Source organism: Falco biarmicus, chromosome 14 (genome assembly GCF_023638135.1).
Source record: "Falco biarmicus isolate bFalBia1 chromosome 14, bFalBia1.pri, whole genome shotgun sequence".
NCBI classification, from domain to species: Eukaryota; Metazoa; Chordata; class Aves; order Falconiformes; family Falconidae; genus Falco; species Falco biarmicus.
Genome location: NC_079301.1, coordinates 12,814,936 through 12,834,315, shown reverse-complemented (window position 1 = coordinate 12,834,315; position 19,380 = coordinate 12,814,936). Strand labels below are relative to the sequence as shown.

The 19,380-nt window shown below is 39.2% G+C and overlaps 1 long non-coding RNA gene across 1 annotated transcript in view; it reads right to left on the bottom strand.

Moving 5' to 3' along the window:
- Positions 1-15,362: 15,362 nt before the first annotated feature.
- The window catches only part of LOC130158973 (uncharacterized), a 47,346-nt gene continuing 43,328 nt past the window's right edge, over positions 15,363-19,380 (bottom strand). The window contains exon 6 of the long non-coding RNA XR_008825572.1: positions 15,363-15,487. This is a non-coding gene — a long non-coding RNA (uncharacterized LOC130158973). The remainder of the gene's footprint in view (positions 15,488-19,380) is intronic.

Sequence of the window (19,380 nt, the reverse complement as noted above, 5' to 3'; positions counted from 1 at the left end):
ATTGAAGGCATCTTTTACTGCCTCCCACATTAATGCTTCATTAAGGAAGTGGAACTGCTTTTGGACTGCAATGATAACAGAATGCACATGTTCAGGAGAGCATAAAGGATAATATGAAGTTCAGGACAATACAAAACACAGGTTTAAATGATAATCAGCCTTAAATATAATCTAAAAGCTGTATTTTATTTCCAAAATATAAATATCGAGAAGGGAAACCCCATATTTTCTTCATCAAAGCCAACTATAGCCTTAAATATAGAGGATTTTTTTTCCTCAGACCATGCAGGGGCAGGTCAAATGGAATAAGACACATGTGAGTAACAGTTTTGCTTCCTTATGATCTTCACACGCAGAAGCTGACAAGATGACTTTACACATGCTTGACATCTTACCAATGTTTGTCACTTTCTCCTGTAACAAATCTTTGACAAATAGCTGAAGTAGCAGTGTTTTCACAAAAGGTGACTTGGTTATCATGGTTTCAAGAGAGTTTTCCATAAAAATGAAACTTGAGTAAAGACATGGTTAGGCTGTACCAGCCCAGGAGACCTACCCCATGAAACTGTTCTTTGCATTTGTCCAACTGGAGAGACTTGTGTGCTATCTGTTCACAGTCCACTAAGGATTTATAATTTTTCAAGGTGACTGTTTTGAGTATAGAGGCTAACATTGCTGGGTAAGAGAGACTACATAGGTCTCTGGTAGATGGAGACCTTTAACCTATCATCAAATCGTGTGCTTTCTCACACAACGAATAAGAAAAGTACTTTCAGGCCTGAAACATCCTTGACGTGAAGCCCCACACACGTTCAAATAAAAACTGGCTTCCATGGGTTTTGTAGAGGCATGCAGATCAACCCTAGCCTTTACGGAAATATTTCTTGCAATCTCTTGATCAAAACTGAATCCACAGATTTTACTTACATTTAAAATTTGCCATACTGAATATTTCCTTTTTGTCGATTCCTCACAGTGAAAAAAAAAACAACAAAACCAACCAAACATTAATCTATCAACTATTACCTAAATATTTTTATTAGATTCTGAAACTCAGGAATTTCTCATATAAGATACCAAAGGACCACAAGAATGATCTTTGTGTTCCATAGAGAGCAGGTAACAAAGGTTATGAACACTAGCGGTTTGATGCCCTTACATTTTTCATATTCATTAAAAATAATGTAGGTATGTGTTTACTACACCCCACACCAAGGCAGCGTAACATCCTGTGTAATGTTTTAGTACAAGATTAGCATTCAAAACACAAGACTGACATGACTACCATCTGAAATATCTTAGAACAAAAATTAAAATCCTTATCAAGACCTGTTAATATAGGATAGACAAATGCTAAGCTGTCCTGCCAGTTTTTTACATGTGGTTCCCTTTTCCTTCCTCACTGAAGAGAATGGTTTCCAATGCAATATCATAACAGTATTTTTTTATACATTTGGTAAACATACATGAATGTTAGGATCTCTGCAGCAAAGAAGGGAGAATATTGAAATGAATGAGAGGTCTTTGCCCATGCATACAACCTATATTCAGGGATACTTAATGCAGGAAGGGGGCTGCCAAACCCGGAACCTCTGTAGTCAGTGTTTGCCACCTTCTAGAGTGCAAAGATGAGCTCTGCCTGCAGAGACAGCTGCTGTTCAGTCCCTTCTGTGTTTTAGAGGAGGGGATGTCACCAGGAGAGATCTCATTTCTAGAGGATTTCTAGGCTAGAGGATGTGACCTGAAAGCTTTTACTAAATGAAAATGCAAGGCTCAGAAGCTTGGATCGTGCTAGCATGTAGGCCAACAAAAATGCAAGCAAAAAAAGCCCATTTCTTTTCTGCTTTGGTTGTAAGGTATAGGTTAAGTTTTCACCTTTTACACTCTTAATGTCTCAACTAACCACAAAGCTAACCATCATTATACAACACTGGCACACTGAGGAAATCTGCTGGTGTAAAGGCTCTCGGTTCCACCTGTTCCTGCTAGCTGCACATTTGGCAGAAAAGCCTGAGCAGATCAAGCAGTGCATATTCTGCTGGTGATGAGGCTACGTAATCCTCAACAAAGCAATCAGAACATTCATATGTAAGAATGTACTTTCCATTATTTAATGCAGTAGGCAGTACTTCTATTGTTTTTCATCCGAATTATAGCTGTATGAAATGAACTGGACTCATGTACTAAGAACATTTATGTTCTTGTTTCACTGTGGACAACATACATATGGCAAAATTGGACATGCGTGTTCATACATGGAGAAGCAGGATTGAAACTCCTTTCAAACACTAGTAAGGGGGACTTTTACATACAGATCACAGACATTAATGCATAGAGAGTCCTACAATTTAGCCTTTGCTAAGGATAATAAAATTGGCATTACTGCATTCATTTTATATGAAGAGAACATATATGAAACAATCATGTTCAGGATGGCTTTACTGTGTCTATATTATTAAGGGCATTTGAGAACATAACTAAGAAACTATTTTCTGGATTAAAAATGTCCACTCCCTACGGCATTACATGACAGAGAAACAGGTTCTTGAAACTTACTGACTGTGAACAATTCACTTAAACCACTGCGAAGCCAAAAGTAACAGACCAAATCACTTTCCAGCCAACATGCCACAGTGTCATTGCTTGAGGAACTGAAACCAGCAGGAACACTGCAAGGACAGAAAAGGTAGCAGGCTCATCCCTCCAAGCCCAGCTCTCCTACAGGCAGGGAGATGGATATCGCTTTTGTTCTGCTCTCTGTGAAACCAAATTAGTGCTCTCTGGAGCTGAACTTGCTAGAAAAGGGAAGACTACTCACTAAATGACATACAGGAGCTGAATCTCTTGCTGATGCCAGGTGGTGCAGAAGCTCAGCCGAAGAAAGCTCTGAATCTCTGCTCTAATATTTCATTAGAACATAAACTAAACAAACTTTGAATATAGCAAAAGCTTTGACCTAACAGCTCAGAGAGGAAAAGATAAAACCAGTCCCTCTACTCATGTCCTCACTGGGCAAACCTCCTCCAGGCCTGCTCTTAGATCAAGCAGCTTTCTGTGCCACCTCTGGAGACACCAGCTTTGTGCGATATCACAGGATCCCTATAAAAAAACTCTTTCCTTCCTACCCTCCGGGGCCTGGCAGCATGTCTGCTTCTGACTCTTGTCAACAGTATCCTAGTTTGCCTCTCCACTACAGGGTCTGTGCTGAGCGAATCAGTTCCACACAAGTTGTGTTGTGTGCACCAGAATATCTCCTATGTGCGATGCACATTTGCGGAAGACATCATCTTGAAGATATGGTCTGAACCAGTGTGCTGAATAAATCCAGGTGAGGCACGCTGGACTATCCTCCCTCTGCGGTCTTCTGCCTTAAAAACCAAACCAACAAACAAATGAACAAACACCAAAAAAAAAACCCTAGCAATAGAAACAAACAGAATGGGTGGTGTCTGCCAGATCTACTTATATCAATACTAACGGCCGTTCAGGACCTTGAGATTTCTGGTGCTCTGTATTCTGTCTGGGTTCTTCCTTTGCCAGCACAGTAAGTTTAATTGGCACACTACTGCGTGCCAGGGGCCATGCTGCTAATCCACAAGAATTCGGCAAAGACGACAAAGTTTTAACACTACAAGCAACAGCTTTTATGCATTAGATGATTTACAGCCAGCGTTGCTTGAGTGAAGGTTTATTTCTCATAGACCTGCAGCATAGTCCTATTGCAGCAGAGAGCTAGCCATCCGACTGGATATAGTCACATATGATCAGAGCAGTGCGTGGCTTAGTATAGACATACACAAGGACTTATATACCAGACAGATCTTTAACACTGGCCAATAACATTACCCAGTTGTTTCTTATCACTGCTGTGAAATCATCTGTAAAGACAGAAGCCCCTGTGGTAGTGGGAATCGTGCCACACAGATGCTGCTCTATGCTGTTTCAATCCTTTTGTCAGTCTTTAATGTGCCTTTGTTCCTCCAAACACTGCAGAAGAGAATTGAACAGCTGGTGATTGTCTCCAAGTTTATATCTAGCTTTTATTTAAAAATTTCACAGTGCCTCCAATCTTCCCAGCAGACTGAAACACAGAATGAAAAGCCTTACTTACAATATACATTCCGCCTTTGCTTCTGTACCTGGCATTCTGCGCGCAGGTTGCTGGATTCCCTCTCTCCAGCACTATTCCCCAGTGTCCTTGCTTTCTTGCTAGATGGATTTAGAAAGCATCCAACTGGACCACTAACAGATGGCCTGCTGTGACTTCAGGCACCTGTTGAACCAGGTGTTACCTTATTGAAGCTATTACAGATAATTCAATCCATGCTATGATGCTTTTTGAGATGCTAATGATCACTCTGATTTAAGGCAAAATAGCATGAAGTTTTTAAAAGCCATATGCTATCACTGTTGTATACATAAGGCCAGCTATTCAGATTGGTATAAATAGGCGTAACTCCAAGGAAACCGATAAGAATAAGATGATTTGCATTAATATGACCCATAGTCTGCAAGTAGGTCTTTTACACTGAAATTTATTCCTGATGAATACAAAATTATTAACCTGTGGAAGTGGCTGCTCTTATCACCTGAAGTTTCATCTAACTACAAGAGGGAGCCCCTAGCTACAGGGCAATTCTGTATAAAATGTGCTATAAGCAATTTCTAATACTGGATACACTGGAAGGCATCACAACACACTGCACAGACATCTGATACACCACTGCCACTTCTGAGTGACCCAGGAAATATCAGCTTTATTCAGCGTGCCTTGTATGATAAAGCAAACATTCCAGTGAAGGGAAAGAAATCCTAGCTTTTCCCAATGTGCAGATTGTAACTAGCCCTTATATATGATGCCATTAGTAGTCTCTAATAAGCAAATTCCAGCATTTAGCAAATTCCTTGGGTGTAAAGGGGACTGGGGAAGAGATCCTGCTGACTTTTCCTCCAGTCCTGCCCTGTCCATTTCCCTGGAAAGTTCCTGGAATTTACCAGCCTCAAGATTCTGCAAGGTCACAGCGATGCAAGAGTTTATCCACATTGGTTTAGACCTTAGCAAGTACAGCTGGTGCTCCACAATCAAACATAACTGAGAAAGGAACAGGACATTCTCTACAATTTTCTTTGCTATTCAGACACAGTTTGCCTATAAACTGATGTATATGCCACAAGATTTGACAGTGGCGTGAGACTTACATGAGAAGTTGTCTTGGGAACACAGTGATGTGTTGCACTGCACACTGTGTCGCATGGTTTTCCGCTACCTGAACATCATACCCAGCATATAGATTCCCAGCACCATTTGGGAAAGAATTTGGAAACCAGTAGAGATGCCTGCGGCCAGAAGCATTGACAGCAGGTGGTTTTAGCTAGCAGCCAGTGCTTCTAACTACACAATATATTTGCACTACAGCATCAAAGGCTCTGTAACAATGCATCAAATTGGCTCATTACAAGGCAAAGGGGAGACACTGATCTAGCTAAGAAAACAAGGCATTCCAGTTGGTACTTAGTAGCCCCTGTCCTTCATGTTACTAAATATGGAAAATTTTGACTGGTCATGGTGTCGAAGGCCAGAAGTGGAAAAGAAAAATAATCCTCTAAATGCATGATGAAAATAAGAATTTATGAAATTATTCAGACAAAACTTTCAGATTCCAGAGGGTCAATGGGATTCACATCTGCTTGTTTTGTTTTTGCTATGGGATTTTTGTTCATTAGTCCTGCCCTGCTCCCACATGTGCAGAATGTGATGGAGCAGCTTTTCCCAAGCAAGGATCCCTCCAGCCAGCTCTGGTCTGGCACCCATGGGTGCATTACTGGGGTGGGCAGGCTGTCGTTACTGCCAGAGAATGCGACTGACAGGAGCAGGGTCCACACCACCTCAACATCACTTTTACTCTACAGTGACACAAACTGAAAACCTCTGTTCCTTCCCATGCCCCTGTCTCTACCTCTCACTCTGTTTCTGCCTGCTTTTGGCTGGACCTTCTGCTTAACTGCAGGTTTAACCCTGGCACATTCTCTCACTTCCCATGCTTTTCAGGCAGAGAATCCAGTGAATCTACAGCATATAACAACCTCCCCCATCCATGTCCCATTATCCCCACTACAAGAATCCTGATGAGCCCCTTTAGGCCAGACTTTGGCCCATTTAGCAGTACTGAAATCACATCAACCAAGCAGAGTCTGTGCTGAAAATTTGGCCCTTTAAAAATATTAATTCGGTTAGAGAAAGGCAATTTTATGGAAAGATATTTCCAATTGTTAATTTTTGCTATAGCTGTGTTATGTTACCTCATTGAAATTTAATTGCTAAAGGGTTATAAGAGCCTAGAAACAGACCTAGCATCTGTCTTTTTTTAATGTCTCAATTATCACCACAGTAATTTAATGGCACCGTGTTAGAGAATCACCATTGACATGCTAATGAATGGCACCATGTTCACTTATATTAGCTCTATTTTTAAGAGGTTATAGGTTGAAGACAGACATTTTATGCTTCAGATATCACTAAGGCAAGCCATATCACATTTATCCCATTTTACTTTTGCAACTGAAATTACATATCTTTAAAATGTTCACTGAACAGTGAACTGCCAATGGGTTAAACTGGTCAATTACAATTATGTACTTGCTTCTTTAGATCAAGATAAGTAACACAAATCCTTTCAACCCATTTATTACTTAATTTGTCTGTCAGCATTTACTGTTGAAATTCCCTTCTGTTTGTTTTGTGGCTTTTTCCACAAATAGATATGCCCTTTACTATTAGCTTTTTAATTGAACAGCCTTGCTTTATCATAAATGTTTTACATTATTCTTCTCCTTTTGCTGAACCACGTTTACCTATCAATATTTTTTCATTTATTCTGCAGAAACTCTGTTGCTAACTAAAAACTCCCAAATCTATTACATCTAAATGATCACAGTGATTTCCATAATAAGAGATGCAATGATGTACACTGAGCTATTTATCTGCGAGCTTTTCAAAACATCTTATATGAATTTCTATAGATAAGTAATAAGGGATTGACTTCATAAACACAATGGAACAGCCTTCTGAGATCAGCTAAGTGCTAGTGTTATCATCAGAATTGATTTTGCATGGAAAGCTGCATCCTGACAATAATGTGAAAGGATTTCTTACTTCAGCAAAATTACCACCAGACTGGAGAATAATCCTGTAATATTTAATACTACAATATATTTAAGAACCTTTTATAATTAGTTTTGTTCTGTCATCATGCACGTTTTCAGCAGTTCCACTGCATAGCTTAGCTCTGCCATGAACAATTACAGAGACGATGCTGCAAACAATTTAGGTGTAGGGATTGACTAGCGTTTCAGAACGTCTCTCACCTCTCCTGGCTTTTCAGTCCCACTCATGTTGCCAGATACTCAGAAGAGTATGCTTGAAGTTACATCATCATCATCATCATCAAAAAAAGTTTCATAAGTGTATTATCACAGAGAGTGTTTCCTCAGAATGATCTCTCCTCCGTTTAACCTACATAGAGAGGATGGGATTGCATCCTGGAGCCCTCAGCGCTGCAGACAGTGGCCATTGCGCCCCCTGGTGTCCACATCTCCCATACCAGCATCGCGAAATAAAATATCATCTCTGCAGTTTTCTCTGATCTCCCTGGCAATGGGTTAAAAAAAAAAAAAAATCACAAAAGCCTCTAGCCTCTACATCCATGCACAGGTTCTAGGTCCTTTCCCATGTGATTTTTACTTTGTGTTGGGATCGTTGTGTCCACCTCTGGGGGAGAAAGAGAGAATCCAACCCTGGGCTTCTCTGCAGGGGCAAGTCTAAGGGGTCTGGGACAGGCAGCCAAAAGCTGCTCTTAATTTCTCTGGCTCTCACCATCTCTCAAACGATAATATGTGGATCCAATCTTCTCCTGCCTGAGATATTTCCCTGGCCAAGTGCCAGGCTGTCCCTTTGTGGCTGGGCTGCAGTCTTTTAGGAGAGCTGCCACTAAAATGAGCTTTGTAATCACAGTCAGAGAAGCAGTGAAAGTGGAAGGAAAAAATGGTCATGCCATTAACTCTTTCTTATCTGCCACCACAGGAGCTTACAAATTGCCTCACAGGTACAATTATCAATTATCAAGCAGATTAAATTCCATCAGGCAACTTGCGACATCTATCTCAATGGAAATCCTACAGATGCTTTTTTTAAACTCCTCATTTGCAGAAAAGCCCACACTCTGCCTGGACTTTGTTATTCTGGCAAACTGATCCATGAAGAACTTCACAAGGGAATTGTGGTAGACACTTCCTCTCCTCCCTTACGCTGCTTTTGTTAGTCAAAGGACATACACAGCAGAATAAGCTACGACAGAAAAATTAAGGGAAGCCTGCCTAGATGAGCTTAGGGTATAGTCTAGCGAATATTTTTCCCGTAGTACCCTGTTGATTGCTTGAAGGTGAGCTTGTAATACACTCACTGGCTATAACTATGGTTTATATTTGCTCATATTACTCTTTATTAAGCCACTGCAACCGTGAGTAGCTTGATATCAGACATTAGAGGGATTGCAGCCATCTTCACACTATTTAAACCTGAAGGGTGACACATGATCCTTAAAAGAAAAATTAATTATCGCAGGAGGAGTCCAATCTATCTGTAGGTATCTGTAACTGAAGACTTTGAGAGACAGGACAGAGAATAGCAATGAATTAAACTGTGATCCACATAACATTGATCTAAAAAATGATGGATGATACAGCTGACTGCAACTCCTTTAAGGGTCTTCCTACCCATGCTTTGCAGGGTTAGATTTATATTGATACTCACGAGTATTCATTATATTAACCTTCACAGTGACCTGGTCAAAGGTCCTCATACTAATTGACTGATGTCAATGTGCCATTCTAACTAGCTAAGGAACCTCTCACCTAGACTGATCGGGATTTTACATAGGTCAAGAGGAATTGAAAATCAACAAGAACATTCCTAATTCGGATCAATTATCTCATGAGCTAGAAGTAAATCACTGTTGGATAGCTGAACAGTGCCTAGTTAAATGAAGTTCAGGACCTGAGCTAGAAGTAAATCACTGTTGGATAGCTGAACAGTGCCTAGTTAAATGAAGTTCAGGACCTGTTCTTGTTCCAGACGTGGTATACAAAAGGCTAGTTAGGGTATTTGTAAGCAAAACTTTGGCCAAAATTCAGGTAATCTTTTTTCCACTTACTTTTTTTTTTTTTTTTTAAGTATCTATAGCTTTTGTGAAGCAACCCAACAAATGGAAAATATAAGCCAAATTATCCCAGAAATTGATTTTCATTCCATAGAAGGCAGTTGATAGCTCATACGTTTCTACAGGATTTCTATCAAGCATAGACTACTTTAGCTAAGCACTAGAACGGAGTTTTTCACAGAATCCAAGTTCACAGAAGCTACTTATTTTAAGGAAGGCAGGCAAGACCTTAGACAAGCTCCCAGAGCATACTCAAAATCAGCCTTGTTACAATAGTGCACCACAGATGGTCACAAATCCAAAAACTGATGCATGTAGAAGTTTCTTAAGCCATACCACATATAAAATAACAATGTCGGGGAGATAATCATACTTTCAATGTGAAATTAATTTTTAAAAAATTTGATTCTATAAAAGAGCCACAAGTGTTCTTTATTATATTACAGCTAATTTTAAAATTTTCTAACCATATTTTATATTTCATCTTCTATGTCAAGGAGGTTAATTCTCATGTACAAATTCACACAGCTATAAATTTCTTTTTGTTTTTGTAGTAAGCTATTAACGTCTCTAGATCAGAAAACTTGGATGAATTATATATTCAAAGCAGTCATCTTGTGATTTTGTGTTTTACAACCAGGCACAACCAAAAAACTCTCCAGAGTGTTATGATACTACTTTTTTGAAAGGAGAAAAACTCAGAAGTCTTAGAAATAAATAAATAAGCAAAAGAAAACACCACAAAAGTATCTGTATTTATCAGTGGCAAAAAGAAAAGTGATTTTTAGCTCTCTAAAGATGTCACTTATTTAAAAGACAGAAAGAAACTATTCTAACTTTACATTAAGGCACAGTAAGGTCGTCTTTGGAATACCATGTATTTTCTACTAGTTTGGATTTGAATATTTCTCTTCAGCGGAACTGTACCAGTGTACCCCAAAGGCATTATGCCTGATATCTCCCAGACTTTTCAGAGATGACAAATGCTTACCACTCCTTTCAATTTAGGGGTGAGGACACAGAGGATTAAAGAGAAATAGACTTTAAAGTCCTGCAGATCCATGCACAAACCACACATGCGTTCTATTTCTCAACTTCAAATTTAACAAAGCCTGTTATAAATTTCATGGCCAGAGCTCATTATCATTTGCATAATCAGGCCTACTATGCACATGAGCATATTCAGCTCCCACTAGCTCCAGCAGGAATCGAGCACTCGTGTTAAAGTCCCAGATATCTCAATTCATCTGAGTGCTGAAGTCCCAAGTATCACATCAACAGTCAGAAGCTGGAATTCAACTCGACAATCACCCTTTTCCCCTTTCCTTCTGAGAGAATACGTAATGGTTGTAGTAATGTACAGTAGTACGATTCATTTTGCAGCTTCTTGTCTATTCAAGAAAAAATTAGTACAAATTGTCTATTATGACTCTATATGAATCCAGACTGCATATGTCTATGTTCTATAGCTAAATGAAAGTCCAAATCAAACTCCAAAATATTTTCTTCCAAAAGGAAAAAAGTATTACAGTGTGGCAATGACAACTGGAGCAACAGCAGCCCAGCTGCAGGCTTGGGGGTGGGTATGTGTGCTTAGGACTGGTTTCATTTTCCTCTGCAACATAGTGTGTCAGCAGTGCTCTCTGCTCCTCAGGACCAAAACTCTGACACCACAACCTGCTGCTGAGTAAAACCCTCTCCAATTCTTGCAGTTAAAGAAAAGCCTCCTACAAAACAGTTATATGTATCAAACTTCACCTGTGCAGAACTCCTTGCTGTTGACTCCAGTTCTGCAGCTCTGGCTCTTAGGATGTTGATTGTACAACTCCCCTCACTAGAGAAGATTAATGCGTATTTACTTTTATAGTATCTCTGAGAGTAATCTAGTGCCAAAGGGTGAATTTTCCTCGCTGTGCAAGTGTTTTAATTAAAACAAGCCATGTAACATTCAAGCGTTTGAAAACAAACCAAACCCAAAGCGTTAAAGCAGAGCAATCATCACCACGAGCAGGTTGGCAGGGGGCTGTAACCCACGGTGCCTGCAAACCACAGTGCCTGCAGCAGCCCTACGAGCTGCACGCTCGCCACTGCCTGCCTGGGCTGTTCGAGTGAGTACCGCAATCTCATGCTTCATGGGGAGCACTTCAGGGGACTGCTCTGACTGAAGCCAAATGCAGTTATCTGGAGGTTCAGAGGTGGATGATTGCTGGACCAGAAAATACAGGAGAGCTCTCAATGACCACAAGCATCCAAGCAGAGGAAACAAAATTTTAGTCTTGCAGACACAAAAGGCTTCAAAACAACACAAGGGTTTAGGGTGCCTGATTTTCTGCACACCAAGGGCTTGTATTGATTTCACTGATAGATTTTCATAAGAAATTTAGACTTGTGTAAACAGGTATCACAAAACAAACACATATTTCTTACTGCTGCCTTCCTGCCTTCTTGGAATTAATTTTGATACTTAAAAGGGAATTTAGACCATGTAATAGCAGAACGAAAACAGAGGTAATGAAGGGCACTACAAAGGAGAAACAATTATGCATGATAAACACTCTCATGTTTTGAGCAGAAGTTCTGGGAACTTGAAAAGATTAGATTAAATCCAGCTCATTTAGTCCAATAACTTACGCAGAGTCAAATTTAATTGTAAGAATAGGTATGTAATTTTCAGCACTTGTTTTGTGTAGTGCAGAATACATTCAAGGATCAGCAGGTTGCAAATTTAAACACTTCAATTAAAACATATTTGTTACAACATTACCACAAAAAGAATTGTGAGTAGTCTGCACAGTGTGTTTTGGACAGAGATTTGAACTCTTCTGAGCAAGGCTCTCAGGCTGCCTTGAAGAAGACTATAATCAATCTCTAGTGTTTGTCCAGTGGGCTTTGGAAGAGAAAGTAAAGCCCGAAGGATGCCAATATTTATATCTGAGAAATTCAATCTTATGTGACAGTGACACTAATCACAAAGAAAATACAAAACAAAACAGAACAAACCAGCATACTTCAGTGGTTGATTTTTCTTTTCCCCTCTGTTGCAACTGCTCTATTAAATTTAATGAAGCTCTCCCTAAGCTTTTCAAAGCGGTGAGCTCTGAAGAAACAAAGAAGGGAAACAGCAACACATAAGGAAGGATTTTCCTAAACAAGCTATTGGGAAATATGCAGAAAAATTCCAGCGTAGACAAGTTCTTGCACTGCAAGTCATACAGAAAAGCCTACATTGTTCTGATCAGATGGTGTTTCTCCAGCAGTCCATCTGGTAGAACACTATGTTTAGGTCCCTTGGGGTAATTCTACCACATGCTCTTTCCTGTGAGACAGTTTATTAATTTTTTCATAATGTATTTATTCTATGAGTTGCATGGTAGCACCTACTGGTAGATACGTGAATGTCACTGTGTCCTTGAATTTATAAAGGCCTCTACATTATAGCCATACTATGAAGCCAAACATTCTGCTTCACCATGGAATCCATCAGTTATTCCATGTAAGACTGCAATTACTGGCATTTTGCTCCTGTATTTGAGAGTTTCATATTACACATGAAAATTCTGTAACAGTCAGACTCCTGGCCATAATAACTCATACTTTCTGTGAAAAGGGGAATTTTCCTTGAGAAGAAATCTCTACAGTAATCTCTTAAAAATAAACAAGCAGTCTCTTTTTCTATCATTTCATTTAATGGTGATCTGTGTTCGTGAATTATTTGACCTACATATATTCTCTGTTCAATAAGGACAGCTTCAGAAAAGCCTGCACCTTTTCTAATAGACATGAATTAAGAAGAAAAAAAAAAGGTATAATGACTACAGAATTCAGTGATCCAAATCGCAGAAACAAGCAAGTGTTGCTCAGACCTTCCACCATCATATCTGTATAAAATATAGGAATTAGTGGAGTTAAACAAGGTTGAACTTACCCCAGTGACATCTCTTAGATCAGCCAACTCTAAAGGGCATTGCTTTGGGACAGCAGGTTTCTTTCACACCAATCCCATGGGTAACTAATAATGTAAAGAATATTACCCGAATATTACCCTATCCGTTCTGTTTCATTACACGTATCTTTCCACCCACATGCAGTAAAATAGCGAAGTGATATATGATCATTGGTTGTCATTAGCAGGCTTCACTCATGCTGTCAGATCATGTCAGAGGAGGGTGCAAAATAAAGGAAATGTGCAGACTCAGTTCACGTAAATGATGCACCACGTCTCTGTCAAGGGTGGGTGCAAATGCAGCTGTTCCATTTGTTTCTTGAAAACTTTTATAAAATACCAATATTTCTGTGATTAAATCCAGTGAACAGAAGTATTGAACATAAAGCGATTATAAGAACACAGCTGAACCCAGCTGAAGCAAATAAATTGGAATGCCAGCAGATTCAAGACAGAAGTACTCACCTAAATCTATACAACTGGTCATTATCTACAGATTAGAATGAAACTGGTTTATCTTTCACCAGGCAGTGGTGGAAAAAGGCAACATTTCCGCGGGTTATGCTTCACTCATTTTGTGGCATGAACTAACAAATTCCATTCCCAGTATTCAAAATATCCTTGTTTGGCTTATGCAAATTACCCTGGAAGGCTAGTACCCCAGACAGCTGTATTTTAGGTGAAAACAGCTGATATTATGTTATGTGAGACAGGCTTATTCCACACAAAAGGTTTTGAATATTCTTAAAATACAGGCATTGCTGTCTCCTTAAAATTTACACAGTGACTTTCAGAAGTTTTATGAAACAGTGAAAGGACTATTGATTTCTGCTGTAATTTGTAATTACAAATATTGTAATTTGTAAATTAGAATAACAATAACAACAGTCTAAAATTTCTTTTGTCTTTATAACAGATTATTTCAATGGAAGTTGAATCCATTCAACTAACAGAACTACATTTAAAGGGACTGCATGTTGGCATATGGATAGTGAGACAGAAGACAGAGGTTATTCTTAAAGTCTTCCCTGACCCAGGTACACTTTGAAAATAATAAAAATATTATGATTTCATCTTGGACCAGCTGATATTTTCACAGAAACACAGACACATTTTGGACACATGAATTATTGCCAGGTCTGAAATAGAAACAGCTATCCAAACTGATGAAGGGCTTATGTGCCAGAAGATGGCCAGCCTTTTTCAACCCATTACATGCTACTTTGTACCTTTATTTGCACCCCTTTTCTACCCTTAGATCATCATAAACAACTCTGTTATAATAGTTTACCTTTGTACTGATGTGGCATCTCAGACATCTAATGAATAAACAGCAGAATACTTGATATATTTACATGAGTTTTCAGGATTATGCAGAACATCTTTTTTCTTTTTCTTTTTTTTTTTTTTTGTTTTTTTTTTTTTGTTGTTGTTTTCCCTTTGGAAGGGAGGAGACAGAGGAAATAAACATTTCCAACACGTCATGTTTGGAAAAAGAATATTCCAAATGTAACCCAAGCATTGCTGATCCAGTACTGTCTTCCTCAGTTTGCCAAGAGACAAACAATGCAGACAATGCCACGTTAGCTCTGCCAGCGCTCAGCCTGGTGGATCATGACCCAGCTTCAGCCTGGAAACCGTGCAGCCACATCATTGTGGCTCTCTGCCCACTGAATTTAGCATGGCTTATTAATTCAGACACAGCGCTGTACTGTGCTATGCACAGCAGTTGGTGGGCTCCCAAATCAATGTTAACAAGCAGCATGAATCTGTCCATAACCATCTCTGTAGTCACACCTGGAACATAACAATGTGACTGAGAGCAGCACTAGGTCACAGCACAGTTTAACTTAGCTCAGTACCTTGCCTCCAACGGTGGCTAACTGAGATTGTAAGGGAAGAGGACAGGAGTGGGGCAAGCATATACAACATATCCCTCATAAATGCTCACACCTGCAAGGATATGAACTCTTCAACACCTATTAATCCACCCACTAGTGCCATTTCAAATGACTGATTTATTATTGCTCAGATGGGGTGCTTCAGCAGATACAAACTGGTGTCATTGTGGAAGACTGATTTTTTTCTATAAGCAGCTGTAAAGTTATTAACATACTAAAGGAACTAAAGGCAAGTGCCATTTTTTTTTTTTTCTGACAAAGAGATGAGGCTTGAAATAATTACACTAAAACATACCTCCTGGATGTATATTGACTTCAGACTTTTGCATTAAGGACTTGCCTGTGGGGAGGAAAAAGTCTTCATAGTATGTTCTGGCATCCTGGTCTCATTAAGACAGTATGCACTCCTTTTAAAGGGCAGCACATATCTGAAAAATCCAAAGCAGTTAATCACTCCGCTCTGAGAAAATCTTTCTAGAGTTTAGTCTCTGATTAATTAAACTAGTATAGACAGAAAAATAACAACAAATCTTTAAGCTGTGACCTATACATAAGGAAATAATCAATGTTAAAAAAGAAATTACATTTTTACATGTTAGCCACCAGAATAAAAAAAAACCCAAAGCCTAGAAATGAGGAATAAACTGTCTGTAGCTCAAATCATATAAAGCATCATGTGTTTGCCTTATTCACGATATATGACATACCTACTTCTTACATAGTTAAGTGGTTTTCAAAGCTATTCAAAAGGAGAAGTTGTCATTTGTACACCAAGACATATGGGGGACGATCTCTTGCCTGTGTTCACCACTTATATCAGAGACAAATCCTTGGACTGAATCAAAGTTTGCCCTATCATTCAATTCAGTGCTCTTTCCACAAAGTTACATGGTCCACTGTCCATTTACAGGAAATATTGTGTAAGTTCCCAAAAATTTATAACATACTTGCCCACTAAAAAGGGTGTTTCACAAAGGCCAGGTATTGTGCACAGCTCAGAGTAGCTACCTAGGACTTCCACATTGCTGCAACTGGGATGTGCTGGTTCAGCTGCACGTGAACCTCTTGTAGCATTGCTCACATGGAGTAAAGGTTGCTCTGTGAATAACAGCCAGGCCAGTCTCTCATGTGTCTCTAATTTCTGCAGATTAATTGGGTGAATGCCAGTGAAGAATCAGTAAGCCTAGTCTGGTAGAGAGTCAGTGAAAGCAATTCAGATGAAAAATGTATCTGTGTCTTTTTAAAATCAGCTAAAATTTGTTGCTAGACATTTCATTTTACTCAGCTGTGAGCAGTAAGGTGGTAAATGTTATCTTAATTCATATCGACAGAGCTCTTCGTCCTCTGGCATACTCAGCTGCGGTTGCTGAGCCTTTCGCGGAGCCAGGCCCTGCAATCTGCAGTCAGATGGGTAACTACAGGGAACGGCTGCCTGGCTTTTAAGGATAGAGAATATCCAAAAGCCAAAATAAACCATCCTAATCACCAGAGGCTGGGGGAACACAACAGACCAGTTAACTAAGCTTGGATTATCTCTGCTGGTTAGTTCTTACTCCATACTCATTGGGCCTCAACTTTAATCTGATCCATGTGCAATGGAACAGAAACAAGGATCACATCCAGATGTGCACATCAGCAGATACCATAAGCATCTAACACATTTGGGTGTTTCTTTCCACAGCGTGGTGCTACCATACAGCCTGATAAATGCCTCTGCCTTTTCCTGTCTTCATGCAAACCCACCACATGCCCCATTTGGAAAGGGAAGAGCAGCCAAGACAGTGGTGATTTCACCCACCTGTGATTGTCCATGGTCTGGCAGAGATGGAGCTGAGGTTCCTGCCCATTCATCCCCCCATTCCTGCACTCTTCTATTGCCCCATGCCTCTGTGCCACTGCTTATGCTCAAGAAAACAAATACAGGGGAATTCCTTATCCCATTACATGGATGCACAGTAACAGAAGCTCTCTATGAAAGATAACAGCTGTTCTTTCTCGCCTGCTCCACAACAATGCTGTCAGATATCCCCAATAAATGTTCTTTATTCTTGTTCATGCCAAAGCTCACACTGCACAAACATTAGTTGTGTGGATGGGAACTGACATAACCATTCAAGTCAAACTACAGTGGCAAATCTTTCAGTGCTTCTGGGTTCGGCAATTGGTAAGTATAAATCTAGAGCTTTTGGTGATACCTCTTTTAGCCGTCTGTTCTGCAAGGGCAGACTCAAATTTATGGAGACATCCAAAGTGCATTTTGTGAAAAGAGGGAAGTATGAGCATGACCTCACCATCTGATAAATGCTCACAAACCTTTCTCCCTTTGGTATTTTGCACTTCTTACCTTTTTGGGCTAAGACAAAAACTTATCTACATACCTGCTTCCCTGTTGCTTTCTTGATTTGGTTGTCCTTATCAAACATGAAAACTGAAAGTAAATTCAATCTGCTTATCTTGTTGACATTTAGACTGCATTAGAGAAAAATTTATGTGATAGTGAGTATGCCAGCCCCATAGACACTGTCTATATCTATCTGCAGGCTGAGCAGAAATAACCCAAAGTATCAAAGACAACTAGCAGTCACAGTAGCGTTGGACAGTTACTCCACAGCGAATACTTCATTCAGTACATATTTTCCAGTTTATATTTCCTGCTTCTATTTGTGCTTAGGAAACGTTTTCCCTTCAAATATCTGGCATTTGTCCTTTTGTACAATATATATTCATCACCTTGGGTGGCTTGCAGCATTTCTTCCAGCATGCCTTTGTAAAGTATTGGACTCAAAATGAAGTCACATGCATTCCCCTCTACAAGCAACCTCTTTTTACTCAGCTGTATCTGCTATACACAATTTGTTTAAATAATTCTTGGTAGAAGTTTATTCCAAATTTCATATACTTCTGATCCTGTATGTAATGTGTCTTCTATGCACTTATCTATCTTTTCTGGTCTTGATCATGAAAGCTCAAAGTAAAAGACTACATAGAAAGAAAAAAATTCTGTACACTTCTTTTAAAAATCAAAAAAATTAGCTTTGACTCTTCATACACAAAATCACATGGAGAACCAGGCAGCAAAACGATCCTGTTTAGCTGCATTAATCCTAGGAAAAAGTCAAAGCAGGTAGTTCCTACACCAGGAACAAATAAAGGAAAGGTTTTGAACTCTTTCCTCGCCTATTTTGCATCCACTGTATAGTCATGAAAGCTATAAGAACATTCAGAGTAGGGTATAAACTACGCTCCTGCTTGAGACTTTTGTGAAGAGAGGCCAGGCTCTGAGGCTGCGTACTGGAGGTACCTTCGGCACACCAGAGAGAGGAGTTCCCTTCTTTTGCACCACAGGGAATGTCCTGGCTCTGTCTTTTATTTTGGTAACTTCAGAAGCTACATGCGATCTCTCAGTGCCACAGTGCCATTTAGGATCTGAAATTTCAAAGCTATTTCTTTTTCTAAAAAACAAAGAGATGAGGATATCTAATCTGTTCAGATTCTGCTCATTGAAAAAACAATGGCTTTTTCAACATGGATCTTTCAAAAAAAAGTCCAAAAATCTAACAAACCAAAAAAGACAAAAGCTCTGTGTAATAAACTAGAAAACAGAAATGTAGTTTTGTCAAATAATCCATATTTTCCTGTTTCCAGGAATCCTGTTAAATGGACTTGTTTTATTGATTTGATCTGTGGTGATAGAACAGATTTCAGCAATGTGAAACGGCTGTTATGTGGGAAGTATAATCTTATCTCTAGAAAAACAAAGGCTCCCTGTCTCCAAAGCTGTCTAATCGACATTTTTCATGGCTTGGCCTTCATTCTATAATACTACCAGCAGTAATGTTGTCCTGTTCCTAAAATAAAAATTTTAAAAATACCTTATTATTTTATAAAATGTCATTAACTTTTCATTTTAATTTCCAAAATCACGCCAGAACACGAAATGGCAGCTACAAATAAATTAAACCAATGCATATGTCAAAATGGCAGATCTGCATTTCTTTATTTACAGGCTGAACAATCACATTGTGCATGTGGATGGGGGGTGGGGTGGGGAGAGTGGATATGTATATACAAACACACACACAAAGGCAGATATACATACACAGCATACTGAAGGTTGGAGTAATGTCTCCATTTTACCTAGAAAAAGATCAATATTCTATAAATTACTTTTTATGTATTTGTGTACAGCAATACATCACAAATAGAAATAACTGATTTACACATTGTAAAATACAACTAAGTTTTGAGGTTACAAGTCTGGCAAGCATATATTCTACATCCAAAGTAGTTTTGTCTAAGGTTCCCTGACATGTATCTATCA